We start from the raw sequence: 11,233 nt of genomic DNA, 5'->3' as shown, positions 1-11,233 counted from the left end.
AGTATTTTATGCTTCCGGCGTTGACATCTTAGGCCCTAACTCTTCGATTTGGTGGAACAACGAGCTAGCGTGAAGCCTAGGTAGCCCGGTACGTAGAAATGACCATCTCTTTCACACTGGTTGCAATTATTCCTGTTATAGGATGTAAAAACTGTTGTATTTTTATTGTATTTTATGCTTCGGGAGTTGACTTCTAAGGCCCTAACCATACGATCTGGTGGACTAACGTCCTAGGGAGAAGCCTAGGTTGCCCGGAACGTAGAAATGACAATAACTTTCATACTGGTTGCAATTCTTCGTTTTATACGATGGAATAGCTGTTGTATTTATATTGTATTTTATGCCCCTGGCGTCGACTTCTTGCGCCCTAACTATTCAATCTGGTGGAACAACGCCCTAGAGTGAAGCCTAGGTTGCCCGGATCGTAGAAATGACCATCACTTTCACACTGGTTGCTATTACTCGTTTTATACGACGTAAAAATGGTTATATTTATATTGTATTTTATGCTTCTGGCGTTGACTCCCAAGGTCCTATGTATTCGATCTGGTGGAGCATTACCTCAGAGTTATGTCAAGGATACCCGGAACGTATAAATGGCCATTACTTTCACAGTGGTTGCAATTATTCGTTTTATACGACGGAAAAACTGTTGTACATATATCGTATCTTATGCTTCTGGCGTTGACTTCTAAGGCCCTAACTATTCGATCTGGTAGAGCAACGCCCTATGGTGAAGCCTAGGCTGCCCAGAACGTAGAAATGACCATAACTTTCACACTGGTTGCAATTACTCGTTTTATACGATGGAAAAGCTGTTGTATTTATATCGTATTTTATGCTCCTGGCGTTGAATTCTTAGGCCCTATCTATTCCATCTGGTGGAGCAGCGCCCTAGCGTGACGCCCAGGTTGCCCGGAACGTAGAAATGACCATTACTTTCTCAATGTTTACAATTATTCATTCTATACGATGAAAAAACTGTTGTACTTATATTGTATTTTATCCTTCTGGTGTTGATTTCTAGGTGCCTGGCTACTCTATCTGGTGGAGCAACGCCCTAGAGTGAAAGCTAGGTTACCCGGAACGTAGAAATGACCAGTACTTTCACACTGGTTGCAGTTACTCCTGTTATACGATGGGAAAACTGTTGCATCCTTATTGTATTTTATGCTTCTGACGTTGACTTCTAAGGCCCTAACTATTCGATCTGGTGGAGCAACGCCCTAGAGTGAAGACTAGGTTGCTCGGAATGTAGAAATGTCCATAAATTTCACACTGGATGCAATTATTCCTATTATACGATGTAAAAACTATGGTATTTTTAATGTATTTTATGCTTCGGGAGTTGACTTCTAGGGCCCTAGCCATACGATCTGGTGGACTAACGCCCTAGGGAGAAGCATAGGTTGCCCGAAACGTAGAAATGACCATAACTTTCACACTGGTTGCAATTATTCGTTTTATATGACGAAAAAACTGTTGTATTTTTATTGTATTTTATGCTTCTAGCGTTGTCTTCTTAGGCCCTGGCTATTGGATCTGGTGGACCAGCGCCCTAGAGTGAAGCCTAGGTTGCCCGGAACGTAGAAATGACCAGTACCTTCACACTGGTTGCAGTTACTCTTGTTATACGATGGAAAAACTGTTGCATCTTCATTGCATTTTATGCTTCTGCCGATGACTTCTAATGCCCTAACTATTCGATCTGTTGGAGCAACGCCCTAGAGTGTAGCCTAGGTTACCCGGAACGTAGAAATGACCAGTACATTCATACTATTTGCAGTTATTCCTGTTATACGATGGAAAAACTTTTGCATCTTTATTGTATTTTATGCTTCTGGCGTTGACTTCTAAGGTCCTAGCTATTCGGTTTGGTGGAACGACGCCCTAGAGTGAAGCCTTGGTTGCCCGGAACGTAGAAATGACCATTCCTTTCACACTGGTTACAATTATTCCTGTTATACGATGAAAAATATGTTTTATTTTTGTTGCATTTTATGCTTCAGGCGTTGACTTCTATGGCCGTAGCTATTCGATCTGGTGGACCAACGCCCTAGAGTGAAGCCTAGGTTGCCCGGAATGTTGAAATGGCCATTACTTTCACAGTGGTTGCAATTATTCGTTTTATACGATGGAAAGACTGTTGTACATATATAGTATTTTATGCTTCCGGCGTTGACATCTTAGGCCCTAACTCTTCGATTTGGTGGAACAACGAGCTAGCGTGAAGCCTAGGTAGCCCGGTACGTAGAAATGACCATCTCTTTCACACTGGTTGCAATTATTCCTGTTATAGGATGTAAAAACTGTTGTATTTTTATTGTATTTTATGCTTCGGGAGTTGACTTCTAAGGCCCTAACCATACGATCTGGTGGACTAACGTCCTAGGGAGAAGCCTAGGTTGCCCGGAACGTAGAAATGACAATAACTTTCATACTGGTTGCAATTCTTCGTTTTATACGATGGAATAGCTGTTGTATTTATATTGTATTTTATGCCCCTGGCGTCGACTTCTTGCGCCCTAACTATTCAATCTGGTGGAACAACGCCCTAGAGTGAAGCCTAGGTTGCCCGGATCGTAGAAATGACCATCACTTTCACACTGGTTGCTATTACTCGTTTTATACGACGTAAAAATGGTTATATTTATATTGTATTTTATGCTTCTGGCGTTGACTCCCAAGGTCCTATGTATTCGATCTGGTGGAGCATTACCTCAGAGTTATGTCAAGGATACCCGGAACGTATAAATGGCCATTACTTTCACAGTGGTTGCAATTATTCGTTTTATACGACGGAAAAACTGTTGTACATATATCGTATCTTATGCTTCTGGCGTTGACTTCTAAGGCCCTAACTATTCGATCTGGTAGAGCAACGCCCTATGGTGAAGCCTAGGCTGCCCAGAACGTAGAAATGACCATAACTTTCACACTGGTTGCAATTACTCGTTTTATACGATGGAAAAGCTGTTGTATTTATATCGTATTTTATGCTCCTGGCGTTGAATTCTTAGGCCCTATCTATTCCATCTGGTGGAGCAGCGCCCTAGCGTGACGCCCAGGTTGCCCGGAACGTAGAAATGACCATTACTTTCTCAATGTTTACAATTATTCATTCTATACGATGAAAAAACTGTTATACTTATATTGTATTTTATCCTTCTGGTGTTGATTTCTAGGTGCCTGGCTACTCTATCTGGTGGAGCAACGCCCTAGAGTGAAAGCTAGGTTACCCGGAACGTAGAAATGACCAGTACTTTCACACTGGTTGCAGTTACTCCTGTTATACGATGGGAAAACTGTTGCATCCTTATTGTATTTTATGCTTCTGACGTTGACTTCTAAGGCCCTAACTATTCGATCTGGTGGAGCAACGCCCTAGAGTGAAGACTAGGTTGCTCGGAATGTAGAAATGTCCATAAATTTCACACTGGATGCAATTATTCCTATTATACGATGTAAAAACTATGGTATTTTTAATGTATTTTATGCTTCGGGAGTTGACTTCTAGGGCCCTAGCCATACGATCTGGTGGACTAACGCCCTAGGGAGAAGCATAGGTTGCCCGGAACGTAGAAATGACAATAACTTTCATACTGGTTGCAATTATTCGTTTTATACGATGGTATACTGTTGTGCATATATCGTGGTTTATGCTTCTGGCGTTGGCTTCTTAGGCCCTAACTATTCGATCTGGTGGAACAACGCCCTAGAGTGAAGCCTAGGTTGTCAGGAACGTAGAAATGACCATATCTTTCACACTGGCTGCAATTATACCTGTTATACGATGGAAAAACTGTTGTATTTATGTTGTATCTTATGCTTCTAGCGTTGACTTCTTAGGCCCTAGCTATTGGATCTGGTGGACCAACGCCCGATGCTGAAGCCTCGGGTGCCCGGAACGTAGAAATGACCACCACTTTCACACTGGTTAGAATTATTCCCGTTATACGATGGAAAAGCTGTTGTATTTTTATTGTATTTTATGCTCCTGGCGTTGACTTCTTAGGCCCTAACTATTCGATCTCGTGGAACAACGCCCTAGAGTGAAGCCTAGGTTGCCCGGATCGTAGAAATGACCATAACTTTCGCACTGGTTGCAATTATTCGTTTTATACGATGAAAAAACTGTTGTATTTTTATTGTATTTTATGCTTTTAGCGTTGACTTCTTAGGCCCTAGCCATTGGATCTGGTGGACCAACGCCCTAGAGTGAAGCCTAGGTTGCCCGGAATGTTGAAATGGCCATTACTTTCACAGTGGTTGCAATTATTCGTTTTATACGATGGAAAGACTGTTGTACATATATCGTATTTTATGCTTCCGGCGTTGACATCTTAGGCCCTAACTCTTCGATTTGGTGGAACAACGAGCTAGCGTGAAGCCTAGGTAGCCCGGTACGTAGAAATGACCATCTCTTTCACACTGGTTGCAATTATTCCTGTTACAGGATGTAAAAACTGTTGTATTTTTATTGTATTTTATGCTTCTGGCGTTGACTTCTTAGGCCCTAACTATTCGATCTGGTGGAACAACGCCCTAGAGTGAAGCCTAGGTTGCCCGAAACGTAGAAATGACCATAACTTTCACACTGGTTGCAATTATTCGTTTTATATGACGAAAAAACTGTTGTATTTTTATTGTATTTTATGCTTCTAGCGTTGTCTTCTTAGGCCCTGGCTATTGGATCTGGTGGACCAGCGCCCTAGAGTGAAGCCTAGGTTGCCCGGAACGTAGAAATGACCAGTACCTTCACACTGGTTGCAGTTACTCTTGTTACACGATGGAAAAACTGTTGCATCTTCATTGCATTTTATGCTTCTGCCGATGACTTCTAATGCCCTAACTATTCGATCTGTTGGAGCAACGCCCTAGAGTGTAGCCTAGGTTGCTCGGAATGATGAAATGACCATAACTTTCACACTGGTTGCAATTATTCGTTTTATACAATGGAAAAACTGTTGCATCTTTATCGTATTTTATGCTTCTGGCGTTGACTTCTAAGGCCCTGGCTATTCGATCTGGTGGAGCAACGCCCTGGAGTGAAACCTAGGTTGCTCGGAACGTAGAAATGACCATTACTTTCACACTGTTTGCAATTATTCGTTTTATACGATGGAAAAACTGTTTTACTTATTTTGTATTTTATGCTTCGGGCGTTGACTTCTAAGGCCCTAACTAATCGATCTGGTGGAGCAACGCCCTAGAGTGAAGTCTAGGTTGCCGGAACGTAGAAATGACCATAACTTTCACACTGGTTGCTATCATTCGTTTTATACGATGGAAAAGCTGTTACATTTATATTGTAATTTATGCTTCTGGCGTTGACTTCTTAGGCCCTAACTGTTCGATCTGGTGGAAAAACGCCCTAGAGTGAAGCCTAGGTTCCCCGGAACGTAGAAATGCCCATCACTTTCAATCTGTTTGCAAATATTCCTGTTATATGATGGAAAAACTGTTGTATTTTTATTGCATTTTATGCTTCGGGCATTGACTTCTAAGCTCCTAACTATTCAATCTGTTGGAGCGACGCCCTAGGGTGAAGCCTAGGTTGCCCGGAAAGTAGAAATGACCATAACTTTCACACTGGTTGCAATTACTCGTTTTATACGATGGAAAAGCTGTTGTATTTATATTGTATTTTATGCTTCTGGCGTTGACTTCTAAGGCCCTAGCTACTCGATCTAGTGGAGCAACGCCCTAGAGTGAAGCCTAGGTTTCCCGGAACGTAGAAATCACCATTACCTTCACACTGGTTGCAATTATTCCTGTTATACGATGGAAAAACTGTTGCATCTTTACTGTATTTTATGCTTCTGGCGTTGACCTCTAAGGCCCTATCTATTCGATCTGGTGGAGCAACGCCCTAGAGTGAAGCCTAGGTTGCCCGCAACGTAGAAATGACCATAACTTCCACACTGGTTGCAATTATTACTGCTATACGATGGAAAAGCTGTTGTACCTTTATTGTATTTTATGCTTCAGGCGTTGACTTCTAAGGCCGGAGCTATTCGAAGTGGTGGAGCTACTCCCGAGAGTGAAGCCTAGGTTACGCGGATCGTAGAAATAACTATTACTTTCACACTGTTTGCAAATATACATTATATGCGATGGAAAAGCTGTTGTATTTATGTTGTATTTTATGCTTCCGGCGTTGACTTCTAAGGGCCTAACTATTCGGTCTGGTGGAGCAACGCCCTATTGTGAAGCCTAGGTTGCCCGGCACGTAGAAATGACCATTACTTTCAGACTGGTTGCAATTATTCGTTTTATACGATGGAAAAACTGTTATATTTATTTTGTATTTGGTGCTACTGTCGCTGACTTCTTAGGCCCTAACTATTGGATCTGGTGGACCAACGCCCTAGAGTGAATCCAAGGTTGCGCGGATCGTAGAAATGACCATATCGTTCACACTGGTTGCAATTATTCCTGTTACACGATGGAACAACTGTTGTATTTATATTGTATTTTATGCTTCTGGCGTTGCTTTCTAAGGCCCTAACTATTCGGTCTGGTGGACCAACGCCCTAGAGTGAATCATAGGTTGCTCGGAACGTAGAAATGACCACAACTTTAACACTGGTTGCAATTATTCCTTCTATACGACGTAAAAGCCGTTGTGTTTATATTGTATTTTATGCTTCTGGCGCTGACTTCTAAGACCCTAACTATTCCATCTGGTGGAGCCACGCCCTAGAGTGAGGCCTAGGTTGCTGGGAACGTGGAAATGACCATTACTTTCACACTGTTTGCAAATATACATTATATACGATGGAAAAGCTGTTGTATTTATATTGTATTTTATGCTTCTGGCGTTGACTTCTTAAGCCCTATCTATTGGATCTGGTGGACCAGCGCCCTAGAGTGAAGTCTAGGTTGCCCGGAACGTAGCAATGACCATCACTTTCACACTGTTTGCAAATATACATTATATACGACGGAAAAGCTGTTGTATTTATATTGTATTTTATGCTTCTGGCGTTGACTTCTAAGGCCCTAACTATTCGATCTGGTGGAGCAACGCCCTAGAGTGAAGCCTAGGTTGCCGGAACGTAGAAATGACCATAACTTTCACACTGGTTGCTATCATTCCTTTTATACGATGGAAAAGCTGTTACATTTATATTGTAATTTATGCTTCTGGCGTTGACTTCTTAGGCCCTAGCTGTTCGATCTGGTGGAAAAACGCCCTAGAGTGAAGCCTAGGTTGCCCGGAACGTAGAAATGACCATCACTTTCAATCTGTTTGCAAATATTCCTGTTATATGATGGAAAAACTGTTGTATTTTTATTGCATTTTATGCTTCGGGCATTGACTTCTAAGCTCCTAACTATTCAATCTGTTGGACCGACGCCCTAGGGTGAAGCCTAGGTTGCCCGGAAAGTAGAAATGACCATAACTTTCACACTGGTTGCAATTATTCGTTTTGTACGATGGAAAAGCTGTTGCACCTTTACTGTATTTTATTCATCTGGGGTTGACTTCTAAGGCCGTAGCTATTAGATGTGGTGGAACAACGCCCCAGAGTGACGCCTAGGGTGCTCGGAACGTAGAAATGACCATAACTTTCACACTGGTTGCAATTACTCGTTTTATACGATGGAAAAGCTGTTGTATTTATATTGTATTTTATGCTTCTGGCGTTGACTTCTAAGGCCCTAGCTACTCGATCTAGTGGAGCAACGCCCTAGAGTGAAGCCTAGGTTTCCCGGAACGTAGAAATGACCATCACTTTCATACTGGTTGCAATTAATCCTGTTATACGATGGAAAAACTGTTGTATTTTTATTGCATTTTATGCTTCGGGCGTTGACTTCTAAGGCCCTAACCATACGATCTGGTGGACTAACGCCCTAGGGAGAAGCCTAGGTTGCCCGGAACGTAGAAATGTCCATAACTTTCATACTGGTTGCAATTCTTCGTTTTATACGATGGAATAGCTGTTGTATTTATATTGTATTTTATGCCCCTGGCGTCGACTTCTTGCGCCCTAACTATTCGATCTGGTGGAACAACGCCCTAGAGTGAAGCCTAGGTTGCCCGTATCGTAGAAATGACCATCACTTTCACGCTGGTTGCTATAATTCGTTTTATACGATGGAAAAACTGTTGTATTTATATTGTATTTTATGTTTCGGGCGTTGACTTCAAAGATTCTAGCTATTCGATCTGATGGAGCAACGCCCTAGAGTGAAGCCTATGTTGCCCGGAACGGTGAAATGACCATTACTTTCACACTGGTTGCAGTTATTCCTTTTATACGATGGAAAAACTGTGGAATTTTAGTTGTATTTTATTCTTCTGGCGTTGAATTCTAAGTCCCTAATTATTCGATCTCGTGGGGCAACGCCGTAGAGTGAAGCCTAGGTTGCCCGAAACGTAGAAATGACCATTACTTTCACACTGTTTGCAAATATACATTATATACGATGGAAAAGCTGTTGCATTTATATTGTATTTTATGCTTCTGGCGTTGACTTCTTAGGCCCTAACTATTTTATCTGGTGGAGCACCGCCCTACAGTGAAGCCTAGGTTGCCCGGAACGTAGAACATACCATTACCTTCACACTGGTTGCAATTATTCCTGGTATACGATGGAACAACTGTTTCATCTTCATTGTATTTAATGCTTCTGGCGTTGACTTCTAAGGCCCTAACTATTCGATCTGGTGGAGCAACGCCCTACAGTGAAGCCTAGGTTGCCCGGAACGTAGAAATGACCATAACCTTCACACAGGTTGCAATTAGCCGTGCTATACGATGGAAAAACTGTTGCATCTTCATTGCATTTTATGCTTCTGGCGTTGACTTCTAATGCCCTAACTATTCGATCTGTTGGAGCAACGCCTTAGAGTGAAGCCTAGGTTGCTCGGAATGAAGAAATGACCATAACTTTCACACTGGTTGCAATTATTCGTTTTATACAATGGAAAAACTGTTGCATCTTTATCGTATTTTATGCTTCTGGCGTTGACTTCTAAGGCCCTGGGTATTCGATCTGGTGGAGCAACGCCCTAGAGTGAAACCTAGGTTGCTCGGAACGTAGAAATGACCATTACTTTCACACTGTTTGCAATTATTCATTTTATATGATGGCAAAGCTGTTGTATTTATATTGTATTTTATGCTCCTGGCGTTGACTTCTAAGGCCGCAGTTATTAGATGTGGTGGAGCTACGCCCTAGAGTGACGCCTAGGTTGCCCGGAAAGTAGAAATGGCCATTACTTTCACACTGGTTGCAATTACTTCTGACACACGATGGTAAAGCTGTTGTACCTTTATTGTATTTTATGCTTCAGGCGTTGACTTCTAAGGCCGGAGCTATTCGATCTGGTGGAGCTACGCCCTAGAGTGAAGCCTAGGTTGCCCGGAACGTAGAAACGACCATTACTTTCACACTGTTTGCAAATATACATTATATACAATGGAAAAACCGTTGTATTTATATTGTATTCTATGCTTCTGGCGTTGACTTCTTAGGCCCTAGCTATTCGATCTGGTGGAGCGACGCCGTAGAGTGAAGCCTAGATTGCACGGAACGTAGAAATCACCATTACCTTCACACTGGTTGCAATTATTCCTGTTATACGATGGAAAAACTGTTGCATCTTTACTGTATTTTATGCTTCTGGCGTTGACCTCTAAGGCCCTATCTATTCGATCTGGTGGAGCAACGCCCTAGAGTTAAGCCTAGGGTGCCCGCAACGAAGAAATGGCCATAACTTTCACACTGTCTGCAAATATACATTATATACGATTGAAAAGCTGTTGTATTTATATTGTATTTTATGCTCCTGGCGTTGACTTCTAAGGCCGTAGTTATTAGATGTGATGGAGCAACACCCTGGAGTGAAGCCTAGATTGCACGGAACGTAGAAATGACCATTACCTTCACACAGGTTGCAATTATTCCTGTTATATGATGGAAAAACTGTTGCATCTCGATTGTATTTTATGCTTCTGGCGTTGACTTCTAAGGCCCTATCTATTCGATCTGGTGGAGCAACGCCCTAGAGTGAAGCCTAGGTTGCCCGAAACGTAGAAATGACCATTACTTCCACACTGTTTGCAAATATACATTATATACGATGGAAAAGCTGTTGCATTTATACTGTATTTTATGCTTCTGGCGTTGACTTCTTAGGCCCTAACTATTTTATCTGGTGGAGCACCGCCCTACAGTGAAGCCTAGGTTGCCCGGAACGTAGAACATACCATTACCTTCACCCTGGTTGCAATTATTCCTGGTATACGATGGAACAACTGTTTCATCTTCATTGTATTTAATGCTTCTGGCGTTGACTTCTAAGGCCCTAACTATTCGATCTGGTGGAGCAACGCCCTACAGTGAAGCCTAGGTTGCCCGGAACGTAGAAATGACCATAACCTTCACACAGGTTGCAATTAGCCGTGCTATACGATGGAAAAACTGTTGCATCTTCATTGCATTTTATGCTTCTGGCGTTGACTTCTAATGCCCTAACTATTCGATCTGTTGGAGCAACGCCTTAGAGTGAAGCCTAGGTTGCTCGGAATGAAGAAATGACCATAACTTTCACACTGGTTGCAATTATTCGTTTTATACATTGGAAAAACTGTTGCATCTTTATCGTATTTTATGCTTCTGGCGTTGACTTCTAAGGCCCTGGGTATTCGATCGGGTGGAGCAACGCCCTAGAGTGAAACCTAGGTTGCTCGGAACGTAGAAATGACCATTACTTTCACACTGTTTGCAACTATTCATTTTATACGATGGCAAAGCTGTTGTATTTATATTGTATTTTATGCTCCTGGCGTTGACTTCTAAGGCCGCAGTTATTAGATGTGGTGGAGCAACGCCCTAGAGTGACGCCTAGGTTGCCCGGAACGTAGAAACGACCATTACCTTCACACTGTTTGCAAATATACATTATATACGATGGAAAAACCGTTGTATTTATATTGTATTCTATGCTTCTGGCGTTGACTTCTTAGGCCCTAGCTATTCGACCTGGTGGAGCGACGCCCTAGAGTGAAGCCTAGATTGCACGGAACGTAGAAATCACCATTACCTTCACACTGGTTGCAATTATTCCTGTTATACGATGGAAAAACTGTTGCATCTTTACTGTATTTTATGCTTCTGGCGTTGACCTCTAAGGCCCTATCTATTCGATCTGGTGGAGCAACGCCCTAGAGTTAAACCTAGGTTGCCGGAACGTAGAAATGACCATAACTTTCAC

The sequence above is a fragment of the Calliopsis andreniformis genome, unplaced genomic scaffold (assembly GCF_051401765.1).
Source record: "Calliopsis andreniformis isolate RMS-2024a unplaced genomic scaffold, iyCalAndr_principal scaffold0025, whole genome shotgun sequence".
In the NCBI taxonomy this organism is placed as follows: domain Eukaryota; kingdom Metazoa; phylum Arthropoda; class Insecta; order Hymenoptera; family Andrenidae; genus Calliopsis; species Calliopsis andreniformis.
This window is presented reverse-complemented; position numbering follows the sequence as displayed.